We start from the raw sequence: 16,856 nt of genomic DNA, 5'->3' as shown, positions 1-16,856 counted from the left end.
TCATCCTGATTCCCTCCAGACCCACACACCTTTACCACCACTTACCAGTTTGGAGGCAAATCACATCAGATAAATGGGTCTTATCTGTCATCTCAGAGGGATACACAATAGAGTTTGTTCAGACTCCACCAGCCTCTGTCTTTGTCATCACTCCACCATCTGCAGTCCTGTTGGAAGACTTGCAGAACCTCTTAGAGAAACAACCCATAGAACCAGTTCCCCACAACTACAGTTAACATGGCTTTTACTCCCACTATTTTATAGTCCCCCAAAAGGATGGAGGTTTCTACCCCATAATGCACCTCAGGACTCTAAACAAGTTCTTTGCTTACAAGAAGTTCCAGATCACTTCACAATATTCTCCCACTCCTTTGGAAAGGGGTGAGGATGGATTTGCAGGATGCTTATTTCCATCTAACCATTTGCCACCATCACAGACAGTTTCTCTGCTTTGCCATAGGGGACCAACACTACCAATATATGGCTATCTCTTTTGGAAGATTAGCAACTCTCCATATTTTCATAAAAACAATGGTAGTCATCGCAACCCATCTCCCTCTACAGGGAATAATGATCTTCCCTTACATAGACAACTGACTGATAATGGTGGATTCCAATCACACCCTCCTACTCCTCATAAATGTGACTCTGACCCTCCTCCAGGACATAGGTCTTTGTATGAATCACAAAAAAATCCAGCTTGACCCCATCCATGCAGGTCCAGTTCATTGGAGCAGTGCTAGATTCTTGAGCTTGCAAGTCCTTTCTTCCCCCTCAATGGGCAGAGAACATAATTTCTTTTATTTGCTTAACTTGTTCCCAAGGCAATGCATTGGAATTCCAGATCCAGCACCTTTTGGGTATGATGTCAGTTATGATTCCTATCATCGTATTAATCAAACTCCACATGAGACAACTACAAATCTGGTTTCTGAGGACTTTCAAGCCCTCAGTTCACCCACAGTCCTTTAATCTATGCCTACCATCCCATGTCCTAATGTCCCTGGAGTAGTGGAAAGACAACCAGAATCTTCTTGCAGGTGCACTGATCCACTCACCAGTCCACTCGATAATAGACACATCTCTGTGGGGCTGGGGAGCACACCTCAATGAACTTTGTGTGGGTGCCCCCTGAGAAGCATATCTCATCCACCATCACATAAACTTTCTTGAGATTCTAGCAATAAAGTATGCCCTCCAATCCTTTGGCTATCTGGTTGTAGGGCACATGATCTCAGTCCTTATGGACAATACAACTGCTGTATGCTATATAAACAGGCAAGGAAGCACTGTCTCCAGGTGACTTAACCTTCTTACCCTGGAACTTTGGGAAGAATGTCAATCTCAGGATGTTTTTCTAGTGGCCTCACATGTACCTGGTGCTCAAAATGACACAGCAGATTTTCGGAGTAGAGGAGGTGCTTTCCATCATGAATGGAAACTGAACTGGAAATACCTCCTTCATGACTTCAATGCCTGGGGTCACCCATCTGTGGATGTTTTTTGCAAACAAACTCAACAAGAAGTGCCCCACACTTTGTTCCAAAGTGGGGACAGACCCACTCTCTCTAAGGGAAGGGCTCCTTTACCCTTGGAGGTACCAACACCTCTTCCTATTCCCACCCCTACCATTAATCACCAGAGTGGTGAACAAAATCATGTGAGAAGCTCCACGGTGGATTCTGATGACCCCTTGGTGGCCCCATGCCAACACTGGTTCCTGATGCTCCTCCACTTATCTCAAGAGAACTTCCACCACTTCCCTCCAGAAGCAGACTTAATGAACGACAGAGAGATCCCTTCAAAGAGGGCTTGAATAACCTGAGACCAACATACCTAAGAGACTTGCTGTTTGTGATGTATTGCTTCTTTATGACCGCTTAAAAACAACACTGTCCATGCAACATGTAGAAAGGGTACACAGCCAGGTTTTCTGTGCAGCTACCCTACAATTATGTGAGTGCAGTCAAAATCTGAGACTGAACATTGCTTTTGAGTTATGTTTAGACTTTTTTGTTTAAGTTGGTTTTCAAAAGCTGGTAGAAGGGCATTGCACTTTAACTGCAGCAGTACTGAACACTTGCCCTTTTTGATTTTTGGAATAAAATAAGTGCATTTGAGGAAGCAAAAACCTTTCCTTAAACTCCCCTGGAATGTACCTTTCTTCATGGTTGTTTGTGGTCGTTTGCAGTTATAATTTTTTTTCCCCCTTTGGTTGTTAAGCATCATTTTCTCTCCTTTGTGCAGCATTTTTTCTCCCTGGACCAAGGGAGGCCAGACTGAAAACAACGAGGGAGCAGGCCTTCTCAACAATGGCTCCTCAATGGTGGAATCAGCTACCAGAGGAGATGCGAGCCCTGCGAGACTTAAATCAGTTTCGCAGGGCTTGCAAAACCGTCCTCTTTCAGCTTGCTTTTAAGATGGAACCCGGGTAATGACACCCAGCCATCCTTATTTATATATCGAATTGTAGCACCTTAATTCTATAATCTATAATGGTTTTAATTGACTTATTTAACTTAATTTATCAATGTAATTTAATTATATTTTAACTGTCTTTTATTGTAATGCCTGTATTTTATTGTAATCATGGTATATACCATGTCCTGTGAGCCGCCCTGAGCCTGCCTCGGCGGGGGAGGGCGGGATATAAAATAAAATTTATTATTATTATTATTATTATTATTATTATTATTATTATTATTATTATTATTATTATTATTATTATTATTATTATCATCATCATCATCATCATCATCATCATCATTATCATTATTATTTATTTATTTTTTCATTTATTCTCACTCTTCTCCTCAAGGGGGATCCAAAGTGCTTTACAACATGTGGGGAGGGCCTGACACAGCTGTGGCCTGACTTTTGCAGGGCCAGGCATGGGAGGGGAGTTGGCTGGGCCTTGGGGGCTTTGTGTGGAGTGGCAGGAAATTTGGGCCTTCTCTCTCCCCCAGGGACCAAATATAGGGTCTCAGTGTGTCTGGGGGGTGAACTGTTACAGGGGAAAAGAGCTGGCCACTTACCTCCTGCCAGCATCCTTTGTCTGGCCATGGCATGGTTTGCTTACTCATCCCACCCTATAGATTAGACCTTTAGACTTTGCAATGTGTAAAGTATGTAGACTTTTGGGGACAATCTGATATGACAGTAGTTCATAGTTTGCTTTTGTTAGCCTAGTGATTTTTTGCTACTATTTTCTTTGTCCTATTCTTTGTCACAACTTTTAGTGATAACAGCATTTGCAAAAATCGGCCTGTGTGCTGTTTTCTGGATATGGGGACCTTCTTAAGGGGACTTGGCATGAGGGCTTAGGGGAGCAAATCTGCTTCAGGACTACCAGAACTTTCCCTCACAAGCAAATGGCAGGAGAGACCACTGAGGGGCAGTCATCCATGTGGGCTCCTGCAACCTGCCATCCACAGTTCTCCACCCAAGCTAGCTGGCTGGGTGTGATGGTGTACATTGACTTTTGTGGACCAGCTAGTATTCCAGATCTGGGGGTGGGGCATACTGAACCAATGCTTCTTCCAGCTGTAACCAATAAAGTTGTGGACATTTTATTCCACAAATTATCCAAATATGGTGTAAGTCTGGTTTTATTATGCTAGGGCTTGGGATATACAGTATGCTGGTAGGACCATCCCCTTCCACCTAAAAGCTGGAGCCACAATTTCCCCTCCTTAATTTAGACCAAGAGGGAGGCTGGCCTAAGGTTGTCTATAACAAGATTCCATGGCAGAGTGCAGATTCAGACCTGGCTCTTTGAGAGCCTAATTCAAAAGCATGCGGCCCAGGGGGTAGATAAGGCCCCCGGAGGGTTCCTATTAGGCCCGCAAGCAAATCTGCTTTCTTATCTCTCTCTCTTGCTTCCTTCTATGTCACAGTTTGCTTTGCCAGGCTTGCTCAATTGCATAGATGCTAGAGAGCAAAGCCTCTATTTTCTCCATTGACTGAGACTCCTCCCTTGGGGAGGAAGGGGAGGAGGGAGAACTTACTTTGCCAGAGCTACTGAGTCAAGCCTTTCTTTCTTCTATTGGCTGAGGCTCTGCCCCTTCCTCATTCCCTGGGGAAGGAGGGGAAGAGCCAGAGCTTCCTTTGCCTACTTCCCTCGATCATATGGTAGAGATACAAGATCTTTACTTGTGTTTGTCTGTGTCCTTTATAAAGTTTATATCTCCACTACCTGGCATTACATTTTATGACTCATATGGCCTGGCCCAACAAAGTACCATTAATGTTAGATCCAGCCCTCATACCAAATGTGTTTGACACCCCTGCTCTATCCACTGCACCACTACATATAAGATCATATTTGGCCTTGTGATTTCACTAAGGGTAATGAGGACATTACTTCTGACATCACTTGCCTACACTCTGAATGGGAAAATGCTTTTGCTCTCTTTTAAAGGTACCTCCAGACTTTCATTATTGATTTAGTAAATTTTTATTCTACCCATGCTTCAAGCAGTTCAGGATGTTGTACATTATTCTCCCCTCCTCCCCCCCCCACCCTCATAATAATCATGTAGCTATGTCGGTCTGCAGTAGTACAATTAGATTCAAGTCTAGTAGCTTTGAGAATCAAAGCTGTCTTCACATGCAAGTAGAAATGTGAGGTAGATTAGAATGAAAGAGGAGGGCCCGCCTGAGTAGTGTTGTCAGACTTCAGGTGGAGTTTGGAGATCTCCCACTATTACAACTGATCTCCAGACAACAGAGATCAGTTCCCTGAAGAAAAGAGCTGTTTTAAGGGTGGAATCTATGGCACTGTACCTTCCCTTCCCCAAAATCTTAAGGCATTTTGCAACAAGAGCTGACAACCCTAAGCCTAGGCTTTCCAGTCCCCAGGTCCCAGCGGGAGATTCCCCTGGTTTTGCAGGCTCCTCCCCACCAACAGCTAGCTGGCCCATGGCAGAAAGCCCTGCCCCAACAGACACCATATGCCTTTAAACCTCAGCAGGCTTAGAAGCCATTTGCAACTGTTTGTGTTCTGGAACATGTGTGCACCTTTAAATCGCAGCAGCAGGGTATGGGGAAAGCAGGCAGAGCCACATGTGTGTGAAGCTGTGAGAAAGTCAGAGAGCAGAGTCTCTCTGTTTTGCATTTGCTTCAGAAGACATTTCTATAGCAAAATGGATAGGAAAGAGTTAGCTAGAACCTGATTATAGGATGGAGGCAAAGCCGAGCCTGCCACTAGGCAAACTAGGCAGTTACCTAGGGTGCCAGGAGGAAGGGGGCACCAAATTGGGCTTCCCCCTCCCTCCTTCAGCAAACACCAAGTTTGCCTCCTCCTGCCCTTCCCTCCCTGGTCAATTTCAGTGCCAGGGAGCCGGCGCTCAAGCGCTGCACTCCCCAGCGGGCCATCTAAAGCCGCCCCCCTGCTGCTGCCGACCACCTGTAAAGACTGCAAATGTGAAAGACTCACTCAAAGTAAGTGCTGTGGGCCTGGCGGCTGGCTGGCCACAGTGGGAAGAAAAGGGCGCACACCACTGCCTTCTCTCACTTCCTGGATGGAAAGGAAGTGAGAGGAAGGAACGGCGATGCGCACCCTTTCTTTCTCGCTGTGGCTGGCCAGCCGCCTGGCCCTGCAGCACATTTGTAGTCTTTATCAGATGTTCGGCGGTGGCAGCGGGGGGGGGGGAACGGAGGGAGCGGCAAGGGGCAGCTTTAGATGGCCCGCCAGGGAGTGTGGCGCTTGAGTGCCGGCTCCCCAGCACTGAAATTGACCAAGGAGAGGAAAGAGGGAGAAGGAGGCACAGCCGCGGGGGGGGGGGGGGGGGAGCCAGGGGAAGGTGGGGCACGGCAGCCCCACTGAGGGGGGGCGCTGTGGAGGGAGGGCTCGGGAGTTTGCCTAGGGCGCCATTTGCCCTTGGGCCACCCCTGAATGGAGGAAAACTTCACCCCCTAGGCTGCTCCCCTTTCCTGTTCCTGTCTGAAGAAGCCAGTTGAAATACAGCAGATGGTTCCATTCACCAACTCCTGTGAGTACATTGCCCCAGTGAGGTCACAAAAGTGTGTGCTTGCAAACTCTGTTTATTTTAACTGCTTTGTGTGTGTGTGTGTGTCCCTTTAAAAAACCATGCTTGGAAATGCTTCCAAAGCCTGACAAGGGGATTTGTGGGGATATGACAAATTCACTTTCATTTAGTGGAAGTGCAGCTGCCAGGGTAGACAAAAAAAGAGGTGAGGAAATGAAGACCATAATCAGAGGAACTGCACTGCTGAATTTTTATTTATTTAGGGAATGGGAAAGTCTTCTTGCTCCACACCTGAAGTCCCCAGATATTTCCTGAGTCAGACCTGGCAACCCTACTTAAGCCTGAGGTACCCAATGAGTTTTTTGGAATAGCAGGATTTGAACCTTTGAATAATCTCACTAAGAGCAGGAATAGTAACTACCACTACTAGAAATTTCTCTCAAAACACACATCTACATACTTGGAGGTTTTAAGTTAGCCCTAATTTTCTATATTTTAGGCATTTAACTATTTAATTATTTATTAGTAGTATCATTTGAATTAAGTGTTTTAATTTTTTTTACATTTTATTTTTTGAAATATCAAAAATGATTAGTTTACCAGACTCCAGCTGAGCCCTGGTTATCTCCTGGAATTACAACTGATCTCCAGACTACTATAGCCAGTTACATTGTACCGTAGATTTTTCCCTCCCAAATGGCTAGAGCACATGGGAAAACCATAGAGTTTTCCTGGAAACGTCTAGAGTTGCCGCCGTGCAACATCACTGGTGCAATGACATCACTGGTGATGCCATCACACTGGTGATGTAGGGGGAGGCGATATCACCTGGAATGTAGGGGGTTGGGAAACTCCCAGGATGGGGGAACCCCCACCCGGACCGGGGGCTTGGCAGCACATGGAGCTTCACTCATATAATACCTGATGTAGCAGTACTTTGAAAAATGCTACAGAATCATTAATAGTGAGAAACAAATAGTGATAAGTAAATTGGAGGTGATCAGGAATCACAAGGAGAGAAATAATTCAGAAATTTCACCTAGTAATACAATAGAATGTAACTGTTTAGGCTAGCTTCCTATTCAACTAACAGTCAAGTATAAACTCCCTATAGCATAGACTATGAGGATAGCAGTAAAAAGCTACTCAAACCTGATGGGTGGTGGTGGAATGGGACATGGTGCATGCATATTACTGACCTTAATTCGCCCTCTCCCCATTCCAGATGAGTCAGGTGTTACGGATGACTTTCGATGCTAAAAAGGTTGTTCTCAAATCAAACTAATCATATAGGACCAGCAACTGTACACCAAATGATATAATATAACATCTGAAAGGGATTCTGTTGGATATATCTCTCAAAATCTGCAATTTTATGTAAAAGAACTAAGTAGCTGTATCTTTCTCCAATACAAACCACCCACTGGTGGAGGAAAAAAGAAAGGTAATTGTCCTATTCCGTAGAGAGTAAGTAGGAATTTAATTTTAAATGAACCTCAACAATGCTGAGGGTCACTGGGAAAAGATGTATGGCTTGTCTCTCTTTGAAAGCATAAGACTCAGTAGGCATTCAGCTCTGCCTCCTATGTCAGTCAGGACACTTGTGTCCCTTATAAGGCAGAGAGCAAGAAGTCAATAAAAATGTGGCTGTCCACATTAGTATACTAGCTCAGCTGGAGATTAACTTTAGATGAAGTGCTTGGTATGGTGTTTGCATCCCTTCTTGTGCTCTTTGTTTATTCATTATTTTATCTGCATTATGAAAAGAAGCAAATATTATAAAATATTAATAATTATGAAAATATTCCAATTAGTTTTCAGCCTCCACGTGAATAATGCTAAGGCAAAGGAACAAGAACTGATCCCATTGTCAAATGATTGCAATCAGTACGGACAGTTAAGAACTACTGCAAAGACAATGTGAAGTACAATTTTAAAGGGACAGGAAGGTTCTGGATATGGGGAAAGTTAGGATTGATTAGTTTATATGCCTGGCTGTTTTATAGATCCGTTTTATAGACTGTTTTATATGATTATCCCTGCAGTTTTTATATGATTATCCCTGCAGTAAAGTTCAGTGTAGACACAGCAACTAGATCTATACAACAAAAATGTTTTTTATTCTTAGAATTAAGGAAATATTACATGGTAAAAATGAACAAAACAAGAAGATTTAATATCTGCAGGCAATCATTCTATTTCTGATCTGTACAGTATCCTTTTAGGAAAGGAAAGTAGTTTGGTGAAAAGCTATGTGACTAGATGGCAAATAGATTTTGGGCATGAAATCAATCTGGATGTTTGGAAATGTTAGGGATCTAAATTCTGTGTTAGTTTGCTGTATCAAGAGACTATCTTTAAACTGGGCCTGTCATTGGCATTTATCTCCACAGAAACTTGCCATTATTTATTTTATAAAAATCAGATGGTAGATGTTGGCACTGCAGTGCTGAAAGAGCTTTTTTCAGTCATATATGGTGGTTCTGCATTCATGTACAGGCAGTGATTTCATCTGGTCCCCCCCCCCTTTGGATTAGGCATGGAATTAGTTTGCCAACCTGAGATGTTATAAAATTATACTGTATCCATACCCAAGGATTTAACGTCTTAAACATGCTGAGAGTGGCAAAGTAAATATGTGCTAAATGCTGTGAAGGAAAATATGTTCCTTTCATAGGGGACTGTTTTGGGGGGAAAATTGAAGGATTTATATAGACTTATTAGGTTGACTGAATAGTGGAGAGATAGAGACATAACAGACCTAATTAATCATTGTCTCCCCAGTCGGAATAACGAGACAGACACAGGTATGGATTAAAGGGTCACTTTATTTAACTTAATGGCAAGGGCAAAACAGTGGGGGCAGGTAAAGCCAGGGGTCAGTACCAGACCACCTCCTTAACCTGGAACTGGGCGAGCCCCCCAGGCCCCGGGTGTGAGCCAACCAAATGGCTCAGACCCAGCCAGCCAGGCCACGAGATCCCATTCACCTGAGTTCCACCAACCCCCAAGCCGGTGCGACAGCATGGCCGACCACAGGATGAGGACGCCCGGCCACCTTTTGCCAATCAAGGTGATGTCATCCCAGGCCTGAAGTGAAAGGACCTTTCCATTCACTAGGCCCAAATCATTCTCCCCCAGGTGAATCACCAAAATATGCGGTGGAGGGCCACTCCTTTCCTTAAAAAGAAGTGAAAGGAGTCCCGACCACCTCATGCCCCGGCGGCCCTGCCACTCAATGATGGCCCGCTCACTCAGGCCCAGCTGTGAGCCGACCGACATCTATCGGGCTTGATGTGCCACCCAAAAAACGATACTGTGGCCACATATGAGGATCCTCCTCCTTTCAAGGCCAGCCACAGCACCTAGAAAAGAAAAACCATTAGAATTTTTTCCAGCATAACAGAACAGAACACTTAAACCACTTGGAGGGAAAGGATGCCAAAGGGGGGACCGCCTTACGGCCGCAAAAGCCATATATAGGCTCGATAAGCCCTAGACCTCCACTGTCCGAAACGATGAATGGCGTCACCTTCATAACCTATAGCTGCAGCTGTAGATGCAGCTCCAATCCTGAAGAATGAGTGCCGAATTTCATATCCCCAAAACCTAACTTAGCCAATGCTCGGCTAGTAACGGTCCAAAATTGAAATTTAGTCAAGGGAGTTGTGTCCTTATGGCAAAATAAAGGACCTTCCGCCAGCCCTCACAAGTCCACATAATGCTCAAGGTCCCAAAGTAACTGTGCAACCCCACTGCCCCTGATCCGTCTTTGACCGACGAACCCAAATGGCTACCTGCCCATCAACAAATTTGACATCCCCAACCTGGAGGGCCCTAACTGAAGTATCATTGCAGGAGAGCTCCACCAGCTCAGAAACCCGCAAAGCCCAGAAAAAAGCCGTCAAAGTGGCTGCATGAAATAGCGCCTCTTTGAAAACTGAGGCACAAACCAACGCCCACGTGGCATGTAGCCTGCGAAGGATAGAAGGGGAAATAGGCTGCCTGCAGTCAGCTCATTGCCCATTCTCCCTTGACCATCCCTCCAGCATCTTTGAAATGTGAAAATCCTTTGTCGCCTCCAGATATCCCCGAGCCTTACTAAGGAAGGACAGCGCTGCCAGCTGTCCCTTAATGGATTTCCCCGAGAGGCCTCTCCCTTTTTGCCAAAGACAAAACTGCAGCAGATGTTCTACTGCTGCCGGCCAGGCCTCAATAAGCCCTGCCCCTTCCTGAAAATCTGAAAACTGACTAGCCGCCCGGTCATACGACCTTTTCGTGCTAGGAGCTATGGCGAGGTGGATTGCCGGCTAACTTCATCCCTCAAATCTGCCACAATTCTGCTGGGATGCACGCGGGTAACGGATCGGCCTCTGGAGCTAGCTGATGAAAACGCACCATCTGTTGACGAGACAGGGCATCCGCCACACCATTACAGATGCCGGGGACATGCTTTGCCAAAAACAAAACATTTAACTTAAGGCAACGCAACGTGAATGCCTTAACAAGCCTCATGACCAGTGGGGACCTGGATGTCAGGTTGTTGACCACATGGATGACTGCCATGTTGTCACACCAGAAGTGTACAGTGTGATTGGCAAGGGAGTGTCCCCAGAGAAAAATAGCAACCACAATGGGAAAAAACTCCCAAAAAGTCAGATTACGACATAACTCAGAACCTAACCACTCCCTTGGCCATCGCTCTACACACCAAAGCCCACGGAAGTACACCCCAAAGCCGATGGTGCCAGTGGCATCCGAGACAATCTGAAGCTCCGCCTCAAGCTGCATAACGTCCTGCCAAAAGGAGATGCCATTAAAATCCTTCAAAAAGGTCTCCCATACACACAGGTCGCTGCGCATCCCCCCGGTGACCCGGATGTGGTGATGCGGAGAGCGCAGGGCAGACATGCCATCACAAAACTGCCTTAGAAACGCATGACTAGGAGCCACCACTTTGCATGCAAAGTTCAGGTGGCCCACCAACTGCTGTAACTCAAGGAGAGTAACCTTATGCTTATCTAGCACGGCCCTCACTCTAGGAAAAAGCTTCTCTAACTTATCCCGCGGCAGCCTAGATAGCTGATGCACGGTATCCAGCTCGATACCCAAAAAGGTCAATACCGTAGTTGGGCCCTCCATCTTCTCACGGGCCAATGGTACAGCTAACTTCTCAAAAGCCACTAACAAACGAAGGCATTGCCCAGAGCCCACAGGGCCCACAAAGAGAAAATCATCCAAGGAATGTGCCATATCACTCACCCCTGTCCTAAACCGTAGCACCCACTCCAAAAATATGCTAAACTGCTCGAAAGTCGCACATGACATAGAACACCCCATCGGCAGAGCTCTATCTAGATAAAAACTACCTTCAAACACAAAGCCCAACAATTCGAAATCGTCCGGGTGCACGGGAAGAAGGCAAAAGGCAGGCTTAATATCGCACTTCGCTAGCTCCGCATCGTCGCACTATCCACACAGCGCGGTCAAAGGACGTGCATTTAACAGAACAAAATTCAGCGGGGATGGTGTCATTCACAGACCGCCCCTTCGGGTAGGAAAGGTGGTGGATTAATCGAAACTCACCAACCACTTTCTTAGGTACAACCCCCAAGGGAAACACATGCAAGTTGGGCATCGGAGGAACCGAAAAAGGGCCTAATACTCGCCTTCTGCACACTCCTTCTTAATTTTTGCCCTAACTATGTGCTTTAAACCATGAACAGACCATAAATTTGAACAAGAAAACGGGGTCCGTGGACCTTGAAAAGGAATCCTGAACCCCCGGGGAAACCCTTCTCACAAATAACGTCTCTTCTCCAACTGGGGATAGTCCCGCAACAACTCTCTAAGAACCTTCAGATGAATAGGGCTGGGCCCCTTTTCTAGGATGCTGACTTGGCTCGCCACCCGCCACTTGAGGGCCCCTTTTGGTTTAGACCTATTGCAAGCCGTGAAGGCATGGAGCCCACCGCACAGCGGGCATTCGTGTTTGTACTTGCAAGCTTTTCTGGCACACGAGCCTTAGTAGATACTCCCAGCAAAGCAGCCATGGGAAAGCGAACTGGCCATCTGTGTGGGCGTTGAACCTGAAATTTCTTGACAACTTATGGGTGGGCCCCCGCTCACATAGAGTGACCCTGCCACTGGGGCTGCAACCACTGGCCCTGAGCCTGAAACAATACTGGGGCCCCAAGGACCCCATGGCCACACCATCCCCTGCTGCAAATTTGGTGACTTACCTCCAACATCAGTAGGAACCACCACAACCACTTCGGGCTCCTCCCGCTGTTGTTCGTCCATTAGCACCACCACCTTCGAGCTGCTACTGCCTTCCTTGCCACCCTGTGATCGCTCCTCCTTTTGAAATGATATGGTGGCTGCCCTGCCGGAACCCTTAAGCCCCGCGAATCTGCGAGACGGGCCCACCACCCCTTTAGCCTCTTCCAATACAGCTAGGCTCTCTAAAATGGCCTGCCTAGTCTGTGCATCATCCCCATCATCAACAGGGGGTTGGTCAGGGAGGGGCCTCTTAAGGTACCTTTTAGCAGGCTGCTCACCTTTTGATGGGCCCTGACCTTTCTTAGGCCCCATGCTGCTTCTTAAGCTGCTGATCGCCACAAAGGGTGCCTGCCCCCCAGCCTCTATGATGCACCCCCGAATTTCCTTGGTGGCTTCCTTTCCAGGAAACAACCGGGTAGGCCCTATACAGCCCCCAACTATCAGGAGCTCAGCCAACAAGGCACCCCCCCTCAGGGCCACCTACACTCCAGCACACCTCACAACTTCCCAGCCAGACTCAGGCCGCAGCCCAGATGCTGCCTTGCCCCCCCGGCCACAGGCCTCCCTGCAAATCCTTCTCCCACAGAGGCTTCCGCTCCGCAAGCCCAGAGAAGAGGCTCTGAGTGACGACAAAACAAATGCCGCTTCCCCGACGCTTCTCAAGCCGCCATGACGCTCCTCGCCCCGAAGGCCAAACACCCCAAAGAAGCTCGAGCTGCCGGGAAAACACCTTCCCTGCAGCCCAAAGCCTGCACGTTGCTCATCGCTGCTCTGCACCGCCGAAGATCACACCAGCTGATCTACGGCCGAGAGCGGCTTTCAAAGTGCGCCACTGGGGGCGGGGGCGGCCTTATAAGGCTGCCCATGCCCCCAACTCAGCCTGGACAAGTCCACTGCCTCTCCTCCTTCTGGGAATGTTATAGTATAGTTCTGTCTCTTCAGATCTCAGACACTATGTAGAGTCAGTACTTGGATGGGAGACCACCAGGGAAGACTTTGCAGAGGAAGGCAATGGCAAGCCACCTCTGCTTAATCACTTGTCTTGAAAACCTGATGGAATTGTCATAAGTCGACTGCAACTTGACAGGACTTTACACACACACATTTCTATGCCTCTTTTCTATTCTGTCCACATGGACACACAAAGCTACCTTGTACAGAATCAGCTCATTGGTCCATTGAGATCAATATTGTCTACTCAGACTGGCAGCAGTTCTCCAAAGTCTCAGGTTGAGGTCTTTCCCATCTGATCCATTTAGCTGAAGATGCTAGCAGTTGGACTTGGGACTTTCAGCACAACAAGCAGATCCTCTTACACTGAGCCACAGCCCTCCCCCAGGCTTTGTTCCAAGCAATTTATAATAAAAAGTTAATTATATCTCTTTCTCTCCCCCTGCTCAAAATTTCTAATATTTGTCCCAGTTGCTGAGTGTAGACATTTGCTCTTCTTAAGAATCACAGAGCTGGAAGGTCAGTGTCATCTAGTCCAACCCCCTGCACAATGCAGGAAATTCACAAATACTTACCCCACACACACACACCTAATGACCCCTGCTCTATGTCCAGAAGATGTTTTTTAAATTTAAAAAAAAACAGTTCCAAGATCCTGGAGAAAAAATGCTTCCTGACCCCAAAATGGTAACCAGCATTTACCTGGACATGTACAAAAAGGTCACAAGAACTAAGTACTGATGCAACCCTTCATGCCCTCCTTCTCACGAACTGCCTAAATTCACAGAATCAACATTGCCATCAGCTGGCCATCTAGCCTTTGTTTAAAAACCTCCAAAGAAGGAAAGCTTACCACCTCCCGAGGAAGCCTGTTCCACTGAGGAACTGCTCTGTCAGGAAGTTCTTCCTGATGTTTGGCTGAAAACTCTTTTGATTTAATTTTAATCTACTGGTTCAGATCCAACTTTCTGGGGCAACAAAAAACAATTCTGCACCATCCTCTATATGACAGCCCTTCAAATACTTGAAGACGATGATCATATCACAACTTAGTCGTCAACTCTCCAGGCTAAGCATACCCAGCTCCTTCAACCTTTCATCATAGACAGTAGCTCTCTCCCAAATGGCTCCCCCCCGGGATACTCAGTCTTCCACCAATCACGGATCAGCGGGTGGGGGGGAGGGGTGGCGCTACTCATACGGTAGGGTTACTCCTTTCGGGCCCTCCCGGACCCAAAGATTGACGGTATTGAATGCACCGGTCTGGCGTGGGATGTTGGAGAGGGGTTGGCAGTTTGGCTGGTGTACCGTCCGCCTAACGCACCAGCCAACGCCTTACCATCACTATTGGAGGCAGTGGCGGGCTGGGCGTTGAGGTTTCCGGGGCTTATGGTCCTGGGTGACTTCAACGTCCACGCTGACGACACGGCCTCCACTCAGGCGATGGACCTAGTGTCTTCCATGGCAACACTGGGGCTCTCTCAATTTGTCACGACTCCCACGCATCAGGCCGGGCACACACTAGACCTGATCTTTGCGTCCGGGATTTTGGTGAACGATATCGCTGTAGAAGCGGTACCATGGTCAGATCACCTAGCCCTCAAGGCCCGTGTGGGGACGCCACCCCAACCCTGTATGGGCAAAGAGCCTATTTTGGCTCGCCCCCGGGGCCTGATGGACCCGGAACGGTTCCAAATGGCCCTGAGGGACCCTTGGCCCACTAGCAATTCCCTCGATGGCCTTGTGGAGACCTGGCAAGACCAGCTATCCAGGGCCATTGACGAAATAGCACCTCGGCGCCCTGTGCGCCCTCGTGTGAGGCTGGCCCCATAGTACACCTTGGAATTGCGCCAGCTGAAACAAGGGCTCAGACGACTAGAGAGGCAGTGGAGACATACTCGGGATGAAGCAATGAGAACATCCTATAGAACGTTTATGAAGTCTTATGAGATGGCAGTCAAGGCTGCAAAGAAGAATTACTTTGCAACCAAGATTGCATCTGCAAATTCGCACCCAGCACAATTGTTTAGAATAATTGGAGACCTTATAACATTGCCACAAGGCAAACCAAATATTAGAGAATTGGAGATTGGCTGTGAGGCATTTGCAAAATATTTTGCAGATAAAATCTCATTGCTCCGCCAAGACCTGCCTACCACCTTGGAAACAGTGAGCGAAATTGAGGCTCCGTGCCTGTCTTCGGGTTTGGTACTGGATCACTTCGACCCACTCAACCTGGAGGAAGTCGATGGGATCCTCTCCACTGCTCGCCCAACAACATGTGATTTGGATCCTTGCCCCTCTTGGCTGATTAAATCTTGCCAGAGGGAGCTTAGATGTCCTTTACAGAACATCATAAATAGATCCCTCACAGAGGGGCATTTCCCAACGCCCCTGAAAGAGGTGTTGGTCCGCCCTCTCTTAAAAAAATGTACAGCAGACCCGGCCGAATTGGCGAATTATCGTCCGGTGTCTAATTTACCATTTTTAGGTAAAATCATTGAGAGGGCAGTGGCATTGCAGCTACAGAGGTTCCTAGATGACGCTTCCATTCTTGACCCATGCCAGTCTGGTTTCCGACCGGGCCATGGGACGGAGACGGTGCTGGTCGCCTTGGTGGATGACCTCCAACGGCAACTGGATCGGGGCGGCACTGTGGTACTGATGTTATTAGACCTGTCGGCGGCATTTGATACAGTCGACCATCAGTTGCTAAAGCGCCGCCTCACCGACATTGGGGTCGGGGGGTTGGCCTTGCAATGGCTTTCCTCCTTCCTCTCAGGTCGGGGACAAAGGGTGGCTATTGGGGGGGAGTGATCCCAGAGACACACACTAGATTGTGGTGTGCCTCAGGGAGCAGTTCTCTTCCCAATGCTGTTCAACATTTATATGCGCCCCCTTGCCCAGATTGTTCGGAGGTTTGGGCTGGGTTGCCATCAATATGCAGATGACACCCAGCTCTATCTACTAATGGACAGCCGGCCCGGCTCCGCCCCAGGGAATCTGGATCGGGCTTTACAGGCTGTTGCGACGTGGCTCAGATTGAGTGGGCTGAAGCTGAATCCAGCGAAGACAGAGGTCCTTTGTGTGGGTCGCGGCGCGCTAGGAGGGGAAATAGCTCTCCCAACCCTTGATGGCGCACCATTGAAACCAGCGCGCCACGTAAAGAGTTTGGGTGTTTTACTGGAGCCTTCATTATCAATGGAGGCCCAGATAGCAGCTACTGCCAAGTCAGCATTCTTCCACCTGAAGCGGGCAAGGCAGTTGGCCCCTTTCCTGGAGCGTTGCAACCTCGCATCAGTGATCCATGCAAAGGTCACCTCAAGATTGGACTACTGTAATGCCCTCTACTTGGGGCTACCTTTGTGCCGGACCCGGAAGTTGCAGCTGGTGCAGAACGCGTCGGCCAGGCTACTGTTGGGGCTCCTGAAATGGGAGTACATACGGCCGGGGCTGCGCGGACTGCACTGGCTGCCAGTTACATACCGAGTCCAGTACAAAGTGTTGGTCATTACCTTTAAAGCCTTATATGGCCGAGGACCAGCCTACCTGAGGGACCGTTTCTCCCCATATGAACCCCAGAGGGCACTGAGGTCAGTCGGAAAAAATAAAATGACTATCCCTGGGCCGAGA

The sequence above is a fragment of the Heteronotia binoei genome, chromosome 1 (assembly GCF_032191835.1).
Source record: "Heteronotia binoei isolate CCM8104 ecotype False Entrance Well chromosome 1, APGP_CSIRO_Hbin_v1, whole genome shotgun sequence".
NCBI classification, from domain to species: Eukaryota; Metazoa; Chordata; class Lepidosauria; order Squamata; family Gekkonidae; genus Heteronotia; species Heteronotia binoei.
The sequence above is the reverse complement of the archived record's forward strand: the minus strand, read 5'-3'. Positions refer to the sequence as shown.